At 43.8% G+C, this 22,675-nt stretch overlaps 1 protein-coding gene across 3 annotated transcripts in view; it reads left to right on the plus strand.

The window, feature by feature from the left end:
* The window catches only part of LOC126175042 (putative polypeptide N-acetylgalactosaminyltransferase 9), a 554,784-nt gene that overhangs the window by 215,627 nt on the left and 316,482 nt on the right, over nt 1–22,675 (plus strand). Inside the window, exon 3 of one of the 3 annotated variants that reach the window (XM_049921547.1) lies at nt 2,445–2,505. The exons of the other annotated variants lie outside the window; for them this stretch is intronic. The gene's annotated coding sequence lies outside the window, so the exon portion shown is untranslated. The remainder of the gene's footprint in view (nt 1–2,444; nt 2,506–22,675) is intronic. 3 annotated transcript variants of the gene reach the window in all.

The following is a 22,675-nucleotide window of genomic DNA, read 5'->3' on the forward strand; positions in this document are numbered from 1 at the left end:
GCGACCGTAGCAGTCGCGCGGTTCCGAACTGAAGTGCTTAGAACCGCTCGGCCACCGCAGCCGGCTTAACGAATCGAGCTGCCATGTATAAAACACCTTAAAACGTCTGACTACAAATAAGTTAATGTGTTAACTATTTGACGTTAAGCATGTAAGCGAGACCAAGTTCAGAAAAGGTTTGAAATTGTGCTTAAAGTTTGTTGGAAGTCACTAAGTGCTCTCATTATGGAACACTGGATGAATATAATCAGGGTAATTAGCGCTCCATTTTAAGCAGAAGCAAGTTTTTCAGGCGTCTCAGTGTTTATGACGTCGTAACTCCTGACGTACGAGTCATGCAGTGCTATAATTTTGCAGATACATTCATTGATGTATGTAGATGCTGTATGTAGCCTGTGTTCCGAATACAATTAGGAGTAAAGAAGTTATAAATTAAAACGTTATGTCTGGTGCTGAGATTGTAACTGCATGAACAGCAAAACTGTAATAAGCGATAATCTTTCTCTCCTTTCATCGTTTTGTGGGGATTGCCAGCGAGAAGAGGTTTCGTAAGGATTTGAAATTACGTGTAATGTTTGTTGGAAGTCGCTAAGTGGTCTCATTCTCATATACTGGATGAGTCAAGTCTGGGTATCTGCGTGCCGTCAAATACGTTGAATCAAGACAAACACGCAGCATACAACAGTAAGGCTGCGCTTATTGTGTTCAACTTTTAACATGCGATTATACATCTTAATGAGTAGATTATGATAGCATTTTAAATGTTTAAATTCAGTCAATAATTACGCGTAATATTGAAAAACACGTTTTTACTCTCCCTCTCTAATAACGCCTGGGGTGTCACAACCCCAGAGTATGTTTTCCCTATTTAGTAACTCAATATGTGTAGCAAATTTCTTTGAATTTCCTCCAAACGTTCCAAAGTTACTGTAGAAAATATCCATACATCCACTTCTTTACATGTAGATAATGCTTATGTAAAATGTGACACAAAGTTTTTAAAGAACTGGAATTGCTCCTTCCTTGGATATATATTGCATCTCTTTCAAAACTTCCCAAAAATATTTCCGCAGTAATCCTTCATGTTTGTGTCCAGATAATAAAACAGTGAGCTGCATGTCCGTTAACAGAATGTCTTTTATGATAGACGTTGAGTTATATGATTGCTCAGTTCTTAGCTTTAATTCACATCCAGCTGTGTACTGCGTTTCATCTCAAAACCGGTCTGCTGATCATAATTTTTTGAACGCCAGTCTTTCAAGGAGAAGATTAAAGCCAAATTGGAAGATGAAACGCGTCTAGCTATCCACAGGAGTGCAATCTAGAAAGAGCAATCTCTCTCTCTCTCTCTCTCTCTCTCTGTTTCTCTTTTTCATCTGAAATACGGCACAGTATGAGATGTCCATTAGCCATTTTCATCTCAAATGCCGCAGTTATATAGTAGAGACATAAATATGAAATTCAGCGCAGATTGTTTTATGTTAGCTCTATATTGCGCAACATCGAGACAGAAATTATTAATGGAATAATAAATGAACTGAGATAAACCACGAACACCAACGTCTGAACTAATGCGATGCTGCATGCTTTATGCTTTTTTTCACATTTGCGGTATGAAGATCTGATGGCACCATAATTAACAAGTTACGTTATTGTACTTTGTAAAATGAGTGTCGTATTCATCAAAGTACTGTTGGGGGACATGAGGCACCATATTGGTCTCTTCGTAGGATGAGAATGAAGCTCTGGGGAGTTTCAATGACATCTCCATTGTGTAACAATAAGACGGAACTTGCCGTAATGAATGTTTCTGAATGTTAATGCTAAGTTTACTTCTTTTGCATTAGTATTGAAAAACAGAAAGGAAAGGGGCGAAACACAAAGACGACAAAAGTCATCGGTGCACGAACTGGACAGCCCGCATCTCGTGGTCGTGCGGTAGCGTTCTCGCTTCCCGCGCCTGGGTTCCCGGGTTCGATTCCCGGCGGGGTCAGGGATTTTCTCTGCCTCGTGATGACTGGGTGTTGTGTGATGTCCTTAGGTTAGTTAGGTTTAAGTAGTTCTACGTTCTAGGGGACTGATGACCATATATGTTAAGTCCCATAGTGCTCAGAGCCATTTTGAACGAACTGGACAGAGCAAACAGTGTCAAACGCCTTACTTTCAGGAAGCACTGCAAAGAGGCGTCTGATTTACGTCATAAAACTGGAGCACAATCTCGCTCGGGATATATACACCATCAAATCCCCCCTTCTGTCTAGAAATAAATAAAATTGTCAAAAATTGTCTACGCCAACTGCATTTCCGTGGACGTATGTGGACTTAGACTGAAAGGGAGCAGTGAATGAAATAAATGCAGTGTAAAACTAAATATTAACTTTATTGTCAAATAAAGACACATGCAAGTGAGCTGTTCTAACGCGGAAAACTTTCTTATGTTTCAGGTGTGTAAACTGGCGTCCACGTTTGCGGGGTGCACGGCAGCAGACTAATAACCTCGTGCGCGTAAGCGAACCTCCTTTATTTATATATGCAGTGCTGTGTTCTCTTAAAGGTATTTTTACCCATTATTTTACGATTACTCGACTGTAGAACAATCACTGGAAGCACACATTCATTAAGTGTCTGTGAGTATGGGTACGGAGCGAATGTAAGTGGAAGACACACATAAAACTAACGGTAGACTCTGGTAAAACATCAAATCTTCGACATCGCTGCGGCCGGAGAAAGATCTTGCAGGAATGGGACCAACAAAGACTGAAGAAAATCGTTCAACGTGACAGAAGAGCTACCCTTCCGCAGTTCGCTGAGATTTCATTGGTGGACCACGAACAAGTGTCAGCGTGCTAACCATTCAACGAAACGTCACCTATATGGGCTTTAGGAGTCGAAGGTCCACTCGTGTCCCCTTGATCACTGCACGATACAAAGCTTTATGCCTCGCCTGGGCCCATCAACACCGACTTTCGACTGTTGATGACTGTAAAAATGTTGCCTGGTCAGATGAGTCGCATTTCAAATTCTATGGAGCGGATGGAAGTGTACAGGTATGGAGACAGCCTCATGAATCGATGGACCCTGCATGTCAGCAGGAGACTGTTCAGGCTGGTGGAGGCTCTGTAATGGTGTGGGGCGTGCGCAGCTTCAGTGATCCCTGATAGTCTAGATACGACTCTGACAGGTGACAAGTACATAAGCATCCTTTATGATCACCTGAATCCATTCATGTCCATTGTGCATTCGGACGGACTCTCCACTCCTTCGTCCTCTTACGGATTTATGGACAGCCCTGCAGGATTCATGGTGTCAATTCCCTCCAGTACTACTTCGGACAAAAGTCGAGTCCATGCTGCTGTCGTTTTTGGAAACAGCGATCGTGTGAGACCCAACTCGCTTTATTTGTTCATGAGACCCAGAAAATATTAGATACAGGCTCCCCGGTAGATGCTATTTTCCTTGACTTCCGGAAGGCGTTCGATACAGTTCCGCACTGTCGCCTGATAAACAAAGTAAGAGCCTACGGAATATCAGACCAGCTGTGTTGCTGGATTGAAGAGTTTTTAGCAAACAGAACACAGCATGTTGTTATCAATGGAGAGACGTCTACAGACGTTAAAGTAACCTCTGGCGTGCCACAGGGAAGTGTTATGGGACCATTGCTTTTTTCAATATATATATGTAAATGACCTAGTAGATAGTGTCGGAAGTTCCATGCGGCTTTTCGCGGATGATGCTGTAGTATACAGAGAAATTGCAGCATTAGAAAATTGCAGCGAAATGCAGGAAGATCTGCAGCGGATAGGCACTTGGTGCAGGGAGTGGCAACGGACCCTTAACATAGACAAATGTAATGTATTGCGAATACATAGAAAGAAGGATCCTTTATTGTATGTTTATATGATAGCGGAACGAACACTGGTAGCAGTTACTTCTGTAAAATATCTGGGAGTATGCGTGCGGAACGATTTGAAGTGGAATGATCATATAAAATTAATTGTTGGTAAGGCGGGTACCAGGATGAGATTCATTGGGCGAGTCCTTAGAAAATGTAGTCCATCAACAAAGGAGGTGGCTTACAAAACATCCGTTCGACCTATACTTGAGTATTGCTCATCAGTGTGGGATCTGTACCAGATCGGGTTGACGGAGGAGATAGAGAAGATCCAAAGAAGAGCGGCGCGTTTCGTCACAGGGTTATTTGGTAACTGTGATAGCGTTACGGAGATGTTTAGCAAACTCAAGTGGCAGTCTCTGCAAGAGAGGCGCTCTGCATCGCGGTGTAGCTTGCTCGCCAGGTTTCGACAGGGTGCGTTTCTGGATGAGGTATCGAATATATTGCTTCCACCTACTTGTACCTCCCGAGCAGATCACGCATGTAAAATTAGAGAGACTCGAGCGCGCACGGAGGCTTTCCGGCAGTCGTTCTTCCCGCGAACCATACGCGACTGGAACAGGAAAGGCAGGTAATGACAGTGGCACGTAAAGTGCCCTTCGCCACACACCGTTGGGTGGCTTGCGGAGTATAAATGTAGATGTAGATGTACAAGTTTCTTTGGCTGCCACTATGATATCCATGTCGGCGAGCAAAAGTACATTCGATGGGATACCTTTAAATTACCTGTGCTGCTTCTCTGGTGGAGCAAGCATATACTACTCAACCGGAGACATAAATTAGTTTGTCTTAAAGTATAATATTTCAAATATTATTTAACTTAGATGCAACTAGAACACAAGATGACAGACAACAGTACCGCTCGGACAGCACGCACAGTGATCTGCACTGCCGTGTTGCCTAAGTAGCAGGCGCCCCAGAAACGAGAGCGCAGACCGCCACACTTTCTCTGCCATGGCGTGGCGCCCGCATATGCGCTGTCAGTGCACATTACCGCATTTTACTGCAGGACAACGCGACACCCCAAACGTCCAGAATTGCTACAGAGTGGCTCCAGGAGCACTCTTCTTATATAGAACACTTCCAGACATGAACATTGTTGAGCATAGATACTTTGCAACATGCTGTCCAGAAGAGATCTCCACCCTCTCGTACTCTTCCCCTACAGGATTCATTGTGTCAGTTGCCTCCAGCACTATTTCGATATTAGTCGAATCTATGCCACGTCGTGTTGCGGCACTTCTGCGTGCTCACGGGGGCCCTACACGATTTTAGGAAAGTGTACCAGCTTGTTTGGCTCTTCAATGTATATGATAGTGCTCCATGTTACTGCCCTCTTGAGTATGAAGCTACAACAGTAGAACAGACAGAACATTCCCAGTTGGCTGCTGTGCTCTCATGTGTGCTTTAAATCGATGAAACTTACATTGTCATTGTTAAAGATGTTTTATCTCTACTTTCAGGTAGGTGAACCTCTTTTGGAATACGTTTTTGGCCATATGTCCTTATTATCTTTTGTGCTCTTTATCCTCTCATGAATCGTTTCTGGAGTTTGCCTCATTTAGCAAAATGACCCTATATACACTGCAGGCCATTAAAATCGCATCAGGAGGAAGAATGTTTTTGTACGAGGGGCATTCAGTAATAATGCAACACATTTTTATTCTGAAAGCAGGTCGGAATGTGAGTGTCCACACGTCCCAACATTGCAGATGTCACAACTGTGTGCGGCCGGCCGGCACGCGGAAGATCGGACAGGTTTTGTGCGAGCTAGTTGCAGTGGTGATCGACACCTCGCTCAACGACCCACCAGCCTTTTGTTCACTGCCAGGTCTCCGTAGAATTTCTGCAAGCCCCTATGAATATGTGCAGTGTTCTGGGTTTCCGCTAAGAGAAGATCAGTGACAGCTCTCAACTGGCAACGCACTTCCCTCGCGGACGCCGTTTTGAAGGCTACGCACAGTGCCACAACCTACCGGTATTAGAGAGCCGAAGCGGAAATATTCCACGATGTCCCACCACCAGTTCAGCATTTTTTCAACACAAATTGGCCGAGGAAAAAAGTGTTGTATTATTGAACGCCCCTCCTAGTCAAAGATCCTGGGTGGCCGCTTGAGATCGACAAGGTCAGCTCCCCAAGACGCGGATGAGGCAGCAGAGCGCCCTGCGACTGAGCAGAGGCGGCTGTGCTGAGAACACGGCCTGGCTCCGCTGTAGCAGCCGCAGTCGCCGACCTGTCAAGGCCGCTGACGTCAGCGGGAAGGCCAGCCTGTAATTAGGCTCCGGCCGGCGTGTTGCTCCTCCCTCCTCGTCCACCTCTCCACTCTTTTGCCTCCTCGCTGCCGGTAATCCGGCGCTCAGCTGGCGTGAAACCGGCCTGTCATCGCGGCGCCGGCCCGTGCTTAGCGCGTCACTCTTTCCAGCTAACTGCCCTCCGCACCTGCCGTGTCCGCTGCGATACTCCGCGGATTTGGCGGTCAATAGGCGCTCTGTCATTACACGCCTCGCGCCCGCGGCATTTCATTAGCCTAATTCAGTTGTGTTCCGTGTTGGGGCTTCACTGGACACCACAGGTGTCTGCACGGCTATGTAACTGCCTATAAGCAACGCAGTAACCCCAGGATGATGCAACGACAGACAGCTGCACAGAATAACGTAATGCCGTGCAGCTAGGGACACTTTCGTTGCATCGAATCGGAGCTAGGTAGCGCACTTGTTAGCCTTCTGGACTCGCTTTTGGGAGGACGCGATTATCCAAATTTAGCTTTACGTAAATCTCTCCAGGCAGAGGCTTTGTTTGAAAAGGGCGACAGCTAACTGTATTAACTTTAACTTCAATGTTCAGCTATTTGCTGTAACAAATATTTAATTCGTGTAGCCAATTTTCAGGCAAGCCCATGTGATAACGTAATCTGACTTGAAAATACTCACAAGGGAGCCTCCCCATCGCACCCCGCTTAGATTTAGTTATAAGTTGGCACAGTGGATAGGCCTTGAAAAACTGAACACAGATCACTCGAGAAAACAGGAAGACGTTGTATGGAACTATGAAAAAAATAAGCAAAATATACAAACTAAGTTATCATAGGCAACATCAAGGAGAGCATTAGCTCAAGAGTGCCATGGTCCCGTGGTTGGCGTGAGCAGCTGCGGAGCGAGAGGTCCTTGGTTCAAGTCTTCCCTCGAGTGAAAAATTTACCTTCTTCATTTTCGCAAAGTTATGATCTGTCCGTTCGTTCACTGTAATGAGTTTAGTGCCTGTGTTTTGCGACCGCACCGCAAAACCTTGTGATTAGTTATCGAAAGGACGTGCCTCTCCAATGGGAACCGAAAACATTTGATCGCAAGGTCATAGGTCGACCAGACACTGGACTCGCATTCGGGAGGACGACGGTTCAATCCCGCGTCCGGCCATCCTGATTTAGGTTTTCCGTGATTTCCCTAAATCACTCCAGGCCAATGTCGGGATGGTTCCTCTGAAAGGGCACGGCCGACTTCCTTCCCCATCCTTCCCTAATTCGATGAGACCGATGACCACGCGAAACCAACCATAGGTCGACCGATTCCTCCACAGGAAAACACGTCTGATATATTATATACGACACTGGTGACGGCATGCGCGTCACATGACAGGAATATGTTGTCGACCCACCTAACTTGTACACTTGGCGAATGGGTAAAAAGATTCTTCTACCGTGCCCGATTTAGGTTTTCTTGTGGATGTGATAATCACTCCCAAAAAAGTGATGAAAACATAAGAGTTTGTCACATAAACTGCAACAAATGAATGCAACAGTTTCACAGTCGCGCAGTTTTCTCTGTGCTCTCTCAAAACATATGTTTTTAACGTTTGTTTAGGTGTAGCGTCCCCATAATACGGCGCAGTTACCTCGCATTGGACGGACGGACGGACAGATAATAATTGTCTGAAAATAAAAAAAAAATTACTTTTCATTCGAGGGAAGACTTGAATCAACGACCTCTCGTTTCACAGCTGCTCACGCTAACCACGGGACCACGGCGCTCCTAAGCTCACATTCTCCTTGATGTTGTCTATCTTGCGCATGGACTGCTCAGTTTGTATATTTTGCTTATTTTTTCATAGTTTCACACGTCTTCCTGTTTTCTCGATTGATCTGTGTTCAGTTTTTCAAGGCCTATCCACTGTGCCAACTTATATCTAAATCTGAGGGGGGTGCGATGGGGAGGTTCCCTTTTCAGTGACAGCGATTAAATTTCCGATGTGCAAAGTAAAATTTTTTCACGCGTTTCACAAGGAAATAGTATCAAAGGAGACTGGCAAAGCTAATAGACTCTTAGTGTAAAGTGGTTGTTCTTACACAGGGTGTCGCAGAAGGAGCGCTCAGTATTCAGACACATGATAGTGTAAGTAGGCTGTTTAGGTTTTTATGTTGGTAACGCCACTTAGCGCTCTGTATGAAAATCACCAGCTGTGCTGTGTGCAGTCTGTGGCTGGTTTGCATTGTTGGAATTTTTGCTATTGTAGTGTTGGGCAGTTGGATGTGAACAGAGCATAGCGTTGCGCAGTTGGAGGTGAGCCGCCAGCAGTGGTGGATGTGGGGAGAGAGATGGCAGAATTTTGAGAGCGGACGATCTGGACGTGTCTTCATCAGAAAGAGTAAATTTGTAATATTGGATATCATGAACTGATACATATATGATGACATTTGAACATTATTAAGGTAAATACATTGTTTGTTCTCTATGAAAATCTTTCATTTGCTAACTATGCCTATCAGTAGTTAGTGCCTTCTGTAGTTAGAATCTTTTTTTCAGCTGGCAGTATTGGCGCACGCTGCATTGCAGTAGTTCAAGTAACGAAGATTTTTGTGGGGTAAGTGATTCATGAAAGGTATAGGATATTGTTAGTCAGGGCCATTCTTTTGTAGGGATTATTGAAAGTCAGATTGCGTTGCGCTAAAAATATTGTGTGTCAGTTTAGTGTTGATCACAATAAGTAAAGAGAGAAATATCTGAGTACGTTTAGATTTGCTCAGCTGTTTGAAAACCAAATAACGTAGAGGTTTTCCAGCACTGTCATTTATAAAATTTTTCTAAGGGGATGTTTCAATAGAAACGATATTTCGAAGCAGAAAAGCCAAGTAAAGATGGACTATAAAATGTTTACCGTAAAAGCTATGACCAGTTGTTCGGTAAGAGAGATGTGTTTAACAGTACCGAAGATGAACAAGTACTCATGTTTCTTAAGAAATTTATTTTAGAGCCCATGTTTACAAATTTTTTTTGCTTCGATTGATCGTTCCTGTCATATCCGTGAATACTGACCATTTCTCCTGGGACGCCCTGTGGAATCGAGAGCAGCACTGAAATCTGAATTACACACTGAAATATATTAACCTCTGAATGTTACTGATTCTTCTACAGACTTATTAAGAGAACTAATCTGAAAGTAGAGCTGCCTGCGAAACTGTACTCATCAGCAAACAGCAGCACCCTTACAGGAAAGCTGAAATATTATATAGAATATCAGAATAAACTGTGTCGCTACAGTGTGAGTGCATTACTTCTTAGAAGCAGAGCGATTAAATAGGAACATCAATCATGATATGATAAGTGGACGACATGAATATGCATTGCCACATGTTTCCAAGTCCAAACAAAGCAATTTTCAACATAATAAACAGACGAATGTGGATAATTTTTGTGTAATTAATCTAATGTTCACGATATTATATATAGAATGGACAGGTTTACAGTCAATCTCAGGTAATGTATAAACAAGCACGCTTTTTTGGATTTTCACAAAAATAATATTATCAAGGCAATTTGGTCACATGCAGTTGAATGAGAGAGCGATTGAAATTACTAATGCTCTCTGATGTATGAAGTACGAGTGGATAAAGGTATAGATTTGAGCATGCGGTTCTAAACTGATCACGTAGAAAAACTAAGTACTGTTCGAGTTGGAAAAAGCAAGAAGTACCTGAACTTACCCCGCATAGCCGCGCGGGATTAGCCGAGCGGTCTTGGGGCGCTGCAGTCATGGACTGTGCGGCTGATCCCGGCGGAGGTTCGAGTCCTGCCTCGTGTGTGTGTGTGTGTGTGTGTGTGTGTGTGTGTGTGTGTCTCCTTATGATAATTTAGGTTAAGTAGTGTGTAAGATTAGGGACTGATGGCCTTAGCAGTTAAGTCCCATAAGATCTCACACACATCTGAACATTTTTTTACTCCGCCCAACCATGACATCAAAGAGTGGCTTACGAAGATACAAAGTGATTTGTAAAAAACTTCTAATTGGTGTGAAAAACGGCAGCTAGCTCTGAATGCGGATAAAAGTTAATGCGGATGAGTAGGAAAAACAAACTTGCAATGTTCGCATACAGCATTGGTAGTGTCCCGCTTGACACAGTCACGTCGTTTGTATCTGGGCGTAACGTTGCAAAGCCATATGAAATGGAACAAGGGTGTGAGGACTGTTGTAGGGAAGGCGTATGGTTGACTTCGGTTTATTGGGAGAAATTTTGGAAAAGTGCGGTTCATCTGTAAAGGAGACCGCTGGTGCGACGTGTTCTTGAATACTGCTCGAGCGTTCAGGGTCAGTACCAGGTCGGATTGAAGGAGGACCTCCCTTGAATATCCACAGTTTTTCTTGCACTAAAGGATCATATTGCTGAGGACCTATTCGAAATATGTTCATAGTTTTTTTTTTTTTTTTTTTTTTTCACTGTGCTGTGGATGATCTTCAATGTAAGTAATTTCGGTTGACGACGATTGTCCCCTACTGCGTTTCACTGAAGACAGGATTTCTGGCTCCCTGACGAACTACATGGCTCGACATCTGTTTCAATATCACTTCCACTTCTTAAGCACGTATAGTCATCATTGAACTCACCATGTACATTGCCCGCACATTCGAGCGTATACGATGCCAGCCATTCCACTGACTCATCTCGCAGAAACGCAAATATTTCATCTGTCACTTCTGTTTCACTCTGCGAAATTCCTTGGGTTCGTTTCTGAAGAAATGTCAGCTACAGAAAATGTTGTTAGATATAATGAAGTTTTTACTTTGTTTATCGTTGCCGTTGCTCTGCTTTGTAACAACACCACTAGCACTGTAGCGAGTTACTCGTGAACTAAGCAGTTCGACTACGCTCCGTAGCCTCATGCTGTACTCGCGTGGGGATACCTCCAGTCCCACTCGCTGTTACCATTAGCAGCCAATGTCGTGGATACATGGTGGAGAATAAGTGGGACGCAGAATTCCGTGAACATCGTTGGACTTTTGCGAGCTCACACTCGTGGGGTTCCTTGTTAGATACCTGCCCCGTCCCATAATTGTGTAACACAAGCATACCCATTTCCGTGAAATGGTAATCGAACCGTTCCAACACAGTTTGGGAGGGATGGGAGGTCCATTGTATGGCTGCCGTGGATGGGAGTGGGGGTCGGCGCATTAAAGGTGTTTGCACATGAAAACTGGCGGTTTGGTGCAGTGATGGGCTCGGACTGCTTCTGGAAACGACGTCAGTAGGGAACAGAGGAAAATAAAGAGGAAATATGCACCTAGGTGGAAAGAATTCGCGTGGCATCCGAGGGGAAGTGTGGGCAGCTGGCGACGGAACACTGGCGGCGGGCAGAATGCAATAAAGGTCCGGCGTGGTCTGTCGCAGGCCCGACTCCGTCTGTAGCCGCGCCGCGAACCGTATTGACCGTCCGGAGGCTGTCACCAGCGTGAGACGTAAAATATCGCTGTGACACCAGGCGAGGTGCGTGCATTCCTTTCGCTTTTCTCTAGAGCGCACCTGCGGTCCATACGTATTACGAATATTGGCAGTGGCAAAGGCAGAAGTATTCAAACTCCAGGAAAAGTTAAAAATACTTACTGACATAGCGTTGTCGGACTGTTTCATATGTATTATCAATAGTGTGGTACCAGTCAAGTCCACGGGAAGTCTAGGTGCGTCTCCACAAATTGTGATGGCGTACGATAAGCTCTGCCAGTATTAACGTGGGAAAAATGGACAGGCCGGAAACAAAAGAGCTAGTTGATACGGGTAGGCAGACCTGCCGATGTGCATACGTTTTCGCCACTAGTCTTATAGGGTACATTCGCATCCCTGGTACTGCTCAAGGCAACTGCCACGTAAAATAAGTAACCTCTGGTGGTCATGTCGAGGTTTCTTTGACACGGTTATGTCGGACCTTGTAATTCCTGACACAGTACTCGTTAAAGCCTGTGCTATGTTAAGTGAGCGGGATTCACCTTATGAGAAAGGATTTTCGCATAGATATCGACCGCGTGTATCTGAATGGTGGCAAATCAGACTTACATCTACTCTGTAATAACAACGATTCGTCAAGGAAGTTCGAAATGCAATCACATGTCAGGACGGATCAAAATCAAACCAGAAGATGCTATCAATGTGACAATGATACGATCGCCAGCCTAATTAGGCATCAACTGAGTTTCTTCCCTGTACAAGCTGGTATATATTCATGCAAAACAACAAGTTGTAACACTGCATAATATAGTAGAATTGTAGAACCAGAAAATCTATTGAACTGATAGTTTCACGTTCTGTACTGATATGGAAAATCATGAATACACAACACTACACTATAATGTTTAGTACAAAGTTTTATACTGTCTATTAATCTGATTAAAATCGGGCATAGGTTACCCTAGAAATCGTACTTTCATGCCACACACAAAATGTCAATTTTGATAAAGATAAAACACTGATAAATTTTGACTTTTATATTAACTTTAACTTTTTCTGTTCAAACCAATTTTGAACACTTCAGAATTCAAATGAATGAGGGGGGGGGGGGGGGAGGGGACCCTGAAACTGTTATGATCGCTGTGTTTAAATAAAATGATTACTGAATTTATTATTCATTCAAGAGTTCCAGTATATAAGTTACTACTCTTTTCATCTTATTTACTACTCATTTAAATGCCTTTAAATCTGTCTCGAAATAATAAACTTCATTACTATATCAATACTAAAGTTATCTTTCGACTTCGGTAGACGTTCGCTTTTCATTTACTGGTTCATTAACAAAACATTTCTTTAAACACCATTCTAATATAGCTAGTTCTGCAAATAATTATTATTAACACAATTTTTAATTTTCATTTCGGGACGCTCGGAATGCACAAGTTTGGAAAGGACCCTTTCTAGGTTAGTTGTGAGGATAATTAAATGATGGAAAAGTTCTGGTAAAATTTAGGTTATTATTGCACAAAACAAACACAGTTCACTCTCTGATCCATACGAATACAGTACTAAAAGTTTCAACCTGCTAGTGTCTATGCGGCGGTTGGCGGGCGGCAAGGTGGCGAGGCACAGAGCACACATACAACCACAGCTGTGGCTCTTGATGTATCGGCACTTTAATTCTTCTTAGCGTCGCAATACTTTCCCATTTAGTGCCTATGGAAGTATGCCATGCTGTGTGGGCGTTGGAACGGCATACCCGAGGCTCAATGAAGCTATGTCTTCCAGAAGAGCCTCCTCGCTCCAGAAGGTGTTGTTCAAACCAGTGCAAAACTCCAACTACTACTACTTAGCCCGTTGTGCCGTGCATTGCCCGCGCGCATCTTCCCGCGCTCGCCTGCCATCCACCTTTTAACGCTCCGTGACAGACCGGGTCTTCACCCGAGGTTTTGCATTCTACATACCCTAACACATTGCCTACGTATTGACCAGACGCACAGTTACAATTTTAAACATATTACAACAGTTTCAACATTTGTTACATTTCAATTCTATTACAATATTACTTGACATTTGACATAAACATTAATATTCACATTGAAACTTATTTTCAGTCTTATTAACATAATGGCATGAAACAAAAAGAAATGAAATCAGAATATCAATTACACAAGTTTATCGTAAATTCAGATGAAAAGAATTACTTATATGTACAATAGTAGAGAGTCGTTGTTGTTACAACCTTCCATAATCAAGTGAGTACTTGCTTCCACTTGTGCGAATCCATAGCACGACCGTCTTTTTCTGCTTGGGAACAGTAAACAATGCCATCTAGTCGGGGGGGGGGGGGGGGGGTACAATTGCTTGAAAGAAGAAATAGCAACAATCAGCCCCGCCGTTGCCAAATGCCGTATACAGTGTCAGTGATAAAATCCGCTACAGTTGTAAAAAATGTTTATTTCTAAAAGGAAAGGCACTACCAGGTTTCAGGACATAGGCCCCATCCACTGAATCCAGGTAGTGCTTTCCCTATTAGAAATAAACAAGTTTTACAGCTGTAGAGGATCTTTATCTTTGAGAATGAAGAACAGCTGCGGATGTGCAGTGAAGAGAAACGTGTGTCAAATGCCGTGTAGGTGATAATTCTTAATATTAACCATTGGAGATGGAAGATCTGTTAGATGGCTATCAGTTTGGTTTTGGAAACGTAAAGGCAGCAGAGAGGCAGTTCTCACGTTACACTTCATAATGGAAATAAGGCTTAAGAAAAAGCAAGACACGTTTTCTTTCGACCAAGAAAAAGTATTCGACAGTGTAAATGCAGCAAGTTGGTCGGAATTCTCAGGATAAGGTATAAGTTATAGGGATACTCGGATAGTATACAATATGTACTGGTACAAAAATCAATATGGAAAAATAAAAATGGAAAACGAACATCTCGAACCAGAAACAGTGTACGATAGAGATTTAGTCTCTCGTTCAATCGACATACCGAAAAAGAAATTGTGAGCACATCTTATACACTGCAGTAACGGTCGCTGAGAAACAACAGATACCTTGATGCTATATTTGATGCGTCCTGGGTATTAGCACATTCTCAGGTGAGCACTGACGTTGAGGATGGACACACGAGACGCTGTATTGTGGATAAAGCTATTTTGTTTGATGTTCTGAGGATGGGCTAAGCCCGAAACGCACCATATAGCAGCAAAGGATATGTTGTTTTTAAGCGCACCATGACAGCAGTGAATAAGAACTGCTCACATTTTAGATTATGGTTGCAGGCCTCCTACGCGGCTTCAATATCTGTTGGTCCATCATGCCTAGGGGACATCGGCTGGTAAGTAATTTTAAATGTCAATGAAATTCACCGACAGCCGTATACTTTAAGATATTTTATTTTATTCTGAAAGCAACCAGTGTAGGCATTTCATTTTGCATCTTCAGGCCCCATACGCTTCTATCCAAATAAACGAACTTGTCGTATAGCGCCATAAATCACTGGGTATCGTGAATTCCCATCTTTATACAATTGCTTCATACGAAGACATGAAAGCAACTCAATGTCACGTCTTCGTATGAAGCAATTGTATAACGATTGGATAGAAGCGTATGGGGTCTGAAGATGGCAAAATGAAATGCCAAAACCGGTTGTTTCAGAATAAAGTAAAATAACTTAAAGTATACGGCTGTTGGTGAATTTTATTAACATTGAAAAAATAAGCGACTTTATGTCGAAACTTAAACGGATAAGGAATAACGGAAATAAGTACGATTTAAATTCAGCGTGAAAAGAATGGTAAGATTCGCTGATGACATAGCTATCCGCAATGAAAGTGAGGAAGAACTGCGGGACCTGTTGAATGGAACAAACAGGTTAACGAGCACACTTAATGGATTCAGAGTGAGCTGAAGAAAGACGAAAGCGATGAAGAGTATCAGAAATGTGAATAGCGACCAACTTCACGTGAAAATTGGAGACCACGGAACAGACGAAGGAGTTCTGCCGCCTTGGAACCAAAATAACCCATGTCGAACGAAGCAAAGAGGACATTAGAAGCAGACTATCACAGGCAGAGAGGAAGTTTCTCGCTAAGAGAAGTCTACTGGCATCAAATTTGAGGAGGACATTTATGAGAATGTACTTTTGGAGCATAGCATTGTGTGGTAGTGAGTGAACTGTGTAAAAACCGGAAAACTAGAGAATCGAAGCGTTTGAGACGTGGTTCTATAGAAGTATGTTGAAAATTAATCGGATTAATGAGACGGTTCTCTGCAGAATCGGGTAGAAGAGGGACATAGAGAAAACATTGACGAGAAGAAGGGACAGAATGATACGACCTGCGTTAAGACGTCAAGAGATAAGGTCCACTTGAGGAGCAATAGAGGGTACAAACTGCAGGGGAAGATAGTGATTGGAATACGGCCAAAAAATTCATTCAGGACGTTTCGTAAAATTGCTGCTCTCACATGAACAAGTTGGCACACGGAAGGAATACTGATGACAAAATAAGAGCCAAGGGGCCTGTCCTCGAGGACACAACCTAAGTAGACATGCACACTTCGTATAATGCCGTGGTACACTCGGAAATGCATCTGACAGGACTGGCAGCCTGTCACCAACTCGGTTGGAGGTTGAGAAGAGATCGTAGCCCATAGAAGCTTGTATCGTAATAGAAAATTACTTTCAAAGTCAGGAGAGTTGTGCCGGATTGACATTGACCCATGTAGGACTTCGGATTTGGTGTCTCGCCTCACCTCATCTAGCACTTTCAGCACTGTACGTCCGCAGGAGTTTAAACTCTACCAGTCCCTGTGCATCGCCTCAAGGCTTCTTGTCTAGCGGATTGTAACGCTAGATCCCCTGATCTTAATCACGTGTCATAAGAAATGTGTGGGACTATTTAGAATAGTGTTTGAAATACAGCAGTGAACATCTCCGCAATTTGGTAACTCTACCCTCCACAGCAGTTGTTTCCAGCCTGGGGGTAATTACACCCTGAGAGGCAGAATGAAATTTTCTGAGGGGTAAAAATTAAACGATTCGAGTCTGTTTGCCACGAAACTAAATTATTTTCAAAAGATCATTACTATTATCACAATTTTGTAAGACTATAATGTTGATTATATAAGTTATCAATAATTACTTTTTCTGAATTAGTAGCATTAATCCCGTGAAGGTTACAGGTTCCTCATATAGTCCACCCGTTACACACGCATGTTGTGCTTTGTCCTGTTCGTCGCTAATGATAAGAGTGAGACATATATCTAACAAACGATAAATATCCCAAGAAAATGTCTTCTGCATGTTGCAGATAGTACCTGCAGTAGTCCAGAAATTGCTTCATTACTCAATTCGAAACAGATAAATGAATTAATTGACAGCACGACACATAAGGAACACTGTAATGCTGGACACATTATTATTATTATTATTATTATTATTATTATTCAAAAATGTTCAAATGTGTGTGAAATCTTATGGGACTTAACTGCTAAGGTCATCAGTCCCTAAGCTTACACACTACGTAACTTAAATTATCCTAAGGACAAACACACACACACACACACACACACACACACACACACACACACACACAGGGTGTAGTCAGATCAGAAACAAAGCATTAACAGTCTGAATTCTTCCAGTTTTGCCATTTCAGAAGTAAGGAGTGCAACAATCAAGTGATTTACGAACAGTAAGTATAGTGTACATATTTTAACTTGTTTGTTTTTGAATGGAGTTGCAGTATGCAGGTTAGCTAAGTGCCGCAATAGAGAGGAGTAATTCAGGGGAAGTATCTTTTGTAATAAGTGTCTACCCTCACTGTGGGTAATTACCTTTCTTATCTGAGGAGGAGTTGTGTGTAGCACTTACGATGCATCACGAATCCTTTCGTCATTCATTGTAAGACACGCACAAACCAATCATTCATCTTTCATCATTTTAAAAATAATTGCAATGAAATGAACACCCTTAGCTGCTTACAGGCGTTGACATACGTCAACGGGGACAGATGAAAATGTGTGCCCCGTTCGGGACACGAACCCGGGATCTCCTGCTTAAAAATAAAAGTGTTCCAAGAAAAGTATTTCATTCTACACTTTAGTTAGGTGCTTTAGTTGGCGATAATGTGGGGAAGGGCGGAAGGGGAGGGGGAGGGGAGAGAAGAGTAGTAGCTAATGTCTAATTGCACTCAAGTGTAATGGTCTAAGAAAGGTTGGGAACAAATGCTCTACAGGATCCAATCACAAATAAGTAGCTTGGATTTGGTAAGACGTAGCTGAAGGAATTTGTGGACTTTCTTTCTCGTCGAATTGATGCCATAATTAAGGCTAGGGGTGGTATTACATGCTGATAGTGTGATGCGTCTGAGGATGACCAACCTTTTGCCTGATGACACACGAGAGGGTCACAGGGAAGCGCCTATTTGCTCTTTATCGAAATCTGTTGGCGGAAGACAGGAATGCCTGTTCAGATCACGCCCATGGATACAATTTAAGTTTCCGAGAAATGTTCAAAGACCATCACGTGCATTATTATCGTTACCGTCAAAACCGGGGAACCCAATCGATTAAAACCCATAGCCCGCCCCTAATACGCCATTTGCCCAATGTGTTCGTTCAGGAAACGCCGTAATGAGGCGCAGCAGTTAGCAACTCGGCGCCAGTAATAGCCGCGGTATGGAATTAGTGCCTGACGCTGGTGACGTCACGCGGTCGCTGGCAGTGGCATGGCGTGTGCGGCCGGGCGCTGGCCCAGCGCACCACGGGGGACGCCGACCGACACCGCACAAGTGGATTAATTGCGCCGCTAAGCGAGTTAGCAGTTGGCGGGGCCGGGGGGGGGGGGGGGCAGTGAAGGGGGGACTCCGCACAGCACGCCAACCGCCTGCCTGTTTACCTCGCCGCAATTTATCGTCACGCCCTAAAAGGGACAAAGCGCCCGCCGGTTTGCACCAGAAAAACACCCAGTCCTTTACCCCTCACCTTTTTTTTCCTTAACCCACTGACCCTGTGGAATTTACTTTTTCCCTCCCTGTTACGCCATGCCGACGTGAGCTTTGGAGGTACGCTCGGTATTTTCGATTGGTTTACACAGCGTCGCGCTAAACGCAATTGAAGCAGATACCCACCGACATCACCTAGTTGGACATAAGCTGCACCTAACTTGACGCAAACAATTAAGTCATTTACAGAAGGATCCTCAGACACCAGAAGTTCGTTTGAATGATACAGTTCTGCCACACCATCTCTCTCTGAATGGAGGCAAATATCATTGTACACTGAAGAGCTAAAGATATTGGTACACTAGTACACCAGCTTAACATCGTGTTGGGCAGGAATGCCGCAACACGACGTGCCATGGACTTGACTAATGTCTGAAGTAGTACTGGACGCAGTTGACACCATGAATTCTACAAGGCTGTCCATAAATCGGTAAGAGTACGAGGGGGTGCAGATCTCTTCTGAACAGCACGTTGCAAGGCATCCCAGATATGCTCAATAATGTTAATGTTGGGGAGTTTGGTAGGCATCCGAAGTGTTTAGCAGGCCGCTGTGGCCGAGCGGTTCAAGGCGCTTCAGTCCGGAACCACGCTGCTGCTACGGTCGCAGGTTCGAATCCTACCTCGGGCATTCATGTGTGTGATGTCCTTAGATTGGTTAGGTTTACGTAGTTCTAAGTCTAGGGGACTGATGACCTCTGATGTTAAGTCCCATAGTGCTCAGAGCCATTTGAACATTTGGAAGTGTTCAAACTCAGAAGAGTGTTCCTGGAGCCACTCTGTAGCAATTCTGAACGTGTGGAGTATCGCATTGTCCTGCTGGAATGGCTCAAGTCCAGCGGAATGCTCAATGGACATGTCTGGATTGCAGGTGATCAAACAGGATGCATGCGTACGTGTCACCTGTCAGAGTCGTATCTAGACGTATCAAGCGTCCCGTATCACTCCAACTGCACACTCTCCACACCATTACACAGCCTCAAAAAGCTTGAGCAGTCTCCTGCTTACATGCAGGGTCCATGGATTCATGAGGTAGTGTCCATACCTGTATGCGTCCATCCGCTCGATGCAATTTGAAACTAGACTCGTCCGAGCAGGCAATGCATTTCCAGTCATCAACAGTCTAATGTCGGTGTTGACGGGACCAGGGGAGGCGTAAAGCTTTGTCTTGTGCAGTCATCAAGGGTACACGAGTGGGCCTTCGGCTCCGAAAGCCAAATGGTTCGGACGCTGACACTTGTTAAGGGCCAGCTTTGCAATCTGCAGCAGTTTGCCGAAGGATCACGTTGAACGATTTTCTTCAGTCGTCGCTGCTCCCGTTCTTGCGGGATCTTTTTGCAGCCGCAGCGATGTCGAAGATTTGATGCTTTACCGGGCTCCTGATATTCACGTACACTTGTGAAATGGTCGTACCAGAAAGTCCCCACTTCATCGTTACATCGGAAATGCTGTGTCCCATCGCTCGTGCGCCGACTATAACACCACGTTCAAACTCACTTAAATCTTGATAACCTGGCATTGTAGCAGCAGCCGATCTAACAACTGCGCCAGAAAAATTGTGTGCCGACCGCAGCGCCGTTTTCTGCCTGTTTACATATCTTTGTATTTCAATACGCATGCCTGTACCAGTTTCTTTGGCGCTTCACTGTATTTTATTTTCATTACTGCTTAGTTTGGTGGGAGCATAGTCTGTTCCTTTCCTCATCTCACACGTCTTTACATTGCGGATGTATTGACACGAAATGGGCTTCCTTGTCGTTAAGCTCGGTCGTTAGGTGGCAAACATAACTTCGTTCACTGGAGCGGACCACCTTATTTGAGCAGTGAGTCGCGCTGGTATTCTCTTTGACTTGGCTTTTGCGGCCGCTTCTGTACGGGTGACCAGTGTGGTGGACCATTTGTCTTCCGGGATTTTGTGCAGTCCAGATCGCCCGGCGTTCAGACCTGCAGACTGAACGTCTGTTCAGTCGCTGATTTTCATAAGGTTCGCTAAAACGAACTACGAGTTGACAAATACGTGACAACATACGAATGGCAAAGGCTACGTGCAGCAAAATTGGCGGAAATGTATATGCATGGATGCTTTCACGGTGCAAGGCCACTCTACAACCCAACCACGATATCATTTCTCTTAGACACCCATGGTTGATGTTGGAAACGTTAGGTGACGTTGTAGTAAGCAGAAACCATGTCCATTTTTTTCGACTGTTGTATACACTGTGGCATTTTGAATAGCTTCACAAAGTACCATAGGCACGGACTTAGGCTCTGGCGCGCGTTCTTGGCCGCCTGCGGGTCGGGGCCTCTAATTTGGAAAACAAGAAAAGTATCTTAGTTTTACGTACTGTTCTCGTGCACGCCTTACAATCTCTTCCTGGAAATTTTTGCAGTCCCAAATTTTACTCTAGTTCTGAAGCTTTTTATGAAAACATTAATAAACACAATATACTGAACATTGTTTCGATTTATTTGGAATGTAAGTAACGTAAAAATTCAAAATTGAAAAAAGTTTCCGCCTAGGAACTCGACCCAATGACTGTCGGATTATCTTTCTGTACTCTTTTCGCTGCGCCAAAGCTGTCTCTAAACTACGCTAACATAAAAGATTCATGCCTCGCCCTACCCACCCCAGAAATTCTACTTTCTCTAAACTCGTGGCCTGGCCTTACGTATACTATAATTTTGGACGAAATCGGTGATGACTGGTAGGTGCAGTCGCTTTCTGAGCTTACATCGGAAATAAAAATACACTTTTGTAATGCCTATAGATCTTTCACTAGTACTCTATTGAGGATCTGTGTTGCATTCAATTTCAATACTTTGCCTTTTTGTGTTGCGACCTCTAGCACTACGGGGCTATGGGGCTACAGTGGATGTGTTCACATCATTTTGAAGAGGCGATAATATACAGGTTTTCAGTTTTTTGGAAAGTCGTGATTTGGCACAACAGCTTTGACACATTTTTAAAAGTACCACTTTCGGTCAAACAACAGAGCATCCAGAATGTGGCGTAACACTTGGTGCTGTTAACGTAATTTATAAATCGGCTGCTTTCCTGCATTCAAAAGTTTCGATGTTGTTCATGTCTAACGTTGATCTAGACGCAAATAATCTTGATTATACGCATTCATTCTGGAAACAGTCGACAGTATCCTTTCTTCCAGAAGTGAAAATCGCTCAAATTGCGCGAGAGTATTTCCGTGAAAATGAAAGCTGCTGGTGGGCGGAAAGCTCTGAGGCCGGTTCGTGAATCGTGACTGAATAGCTCATCAGCTAAGAGTATCTCGACAAGAAGCAAATGTCCCAGGTTTGAGTCTCGGTCCCGCACACAGTTTAAATCTGCCAGGGAATTTTATACACTGAACAGCGAAAACATTATGACCACTGCTTACTGTAACTTTGGAAGCCGTCAGGTGGCGTTACGGGCACGTGACAGTAACAAAAAAAAAAGTAGTCGAGCAGACACGAACGGGATATGATCCTGACGAAGATAGGGGTGCAAATGTGGAAATCCATTGAGATAAGCGACTTAGACAAAGGGCAGATCATTATTAGCAGAGCCTGTGAACGAGTATCTCGAAACCGGCGAAGCTGGTCGAATGTTCACGTGCTACTGTCGTGAGCATCTACGGAAAGAGGTAAGAGAAGAGGGTAGTGAAACCACGCCAGTAGGCGCTAAACGACTCTTCACTGAATGTGGGGTCTGGAGGCTTGTCTGCTCTACAAAGTAGGATAGATGGTGATCTGTGGCGTCTCTGCCGAAAGAGCGCAGTGCTGGTGCACGCACAAGAGTTTCGGAGCACACCGTTCATCGTACATTATTATTATTATTATTCTAGATTCAGAAACATACAAATTTACAGTAGCCATACACATCAATAAATATGTACATATATATCCACAAATTGTATTTATATTATATGTGCCCAGTACTTTGCAACCTCCAAGGCGCTTGGAGTGGCTTGCAGGAGATCAATCTTCGTGCAGGATGTAGGGCACAAAAGGCACTGGAGCATGTGGCTTGTGGTTTGTTCTTGTCCACAATCACAGGACGTATCTTCTGTTATGAA

This window comes from Schistocerca cancellata, chromosome 3, assembly GCF_023864275.1.
Source record: "Schistocerca cancellata isolate TAMUIC-IGC-003103 chromosome 3, iqSchCanc2.1, whole genome shotgun sequence".
Taxonomy (NCBI): Eukaryota; Metazoa; Arthropoda; class Insecta; order Orthoptera; family Acrididae; genus Schistocerca; species Schistocerca cancellata.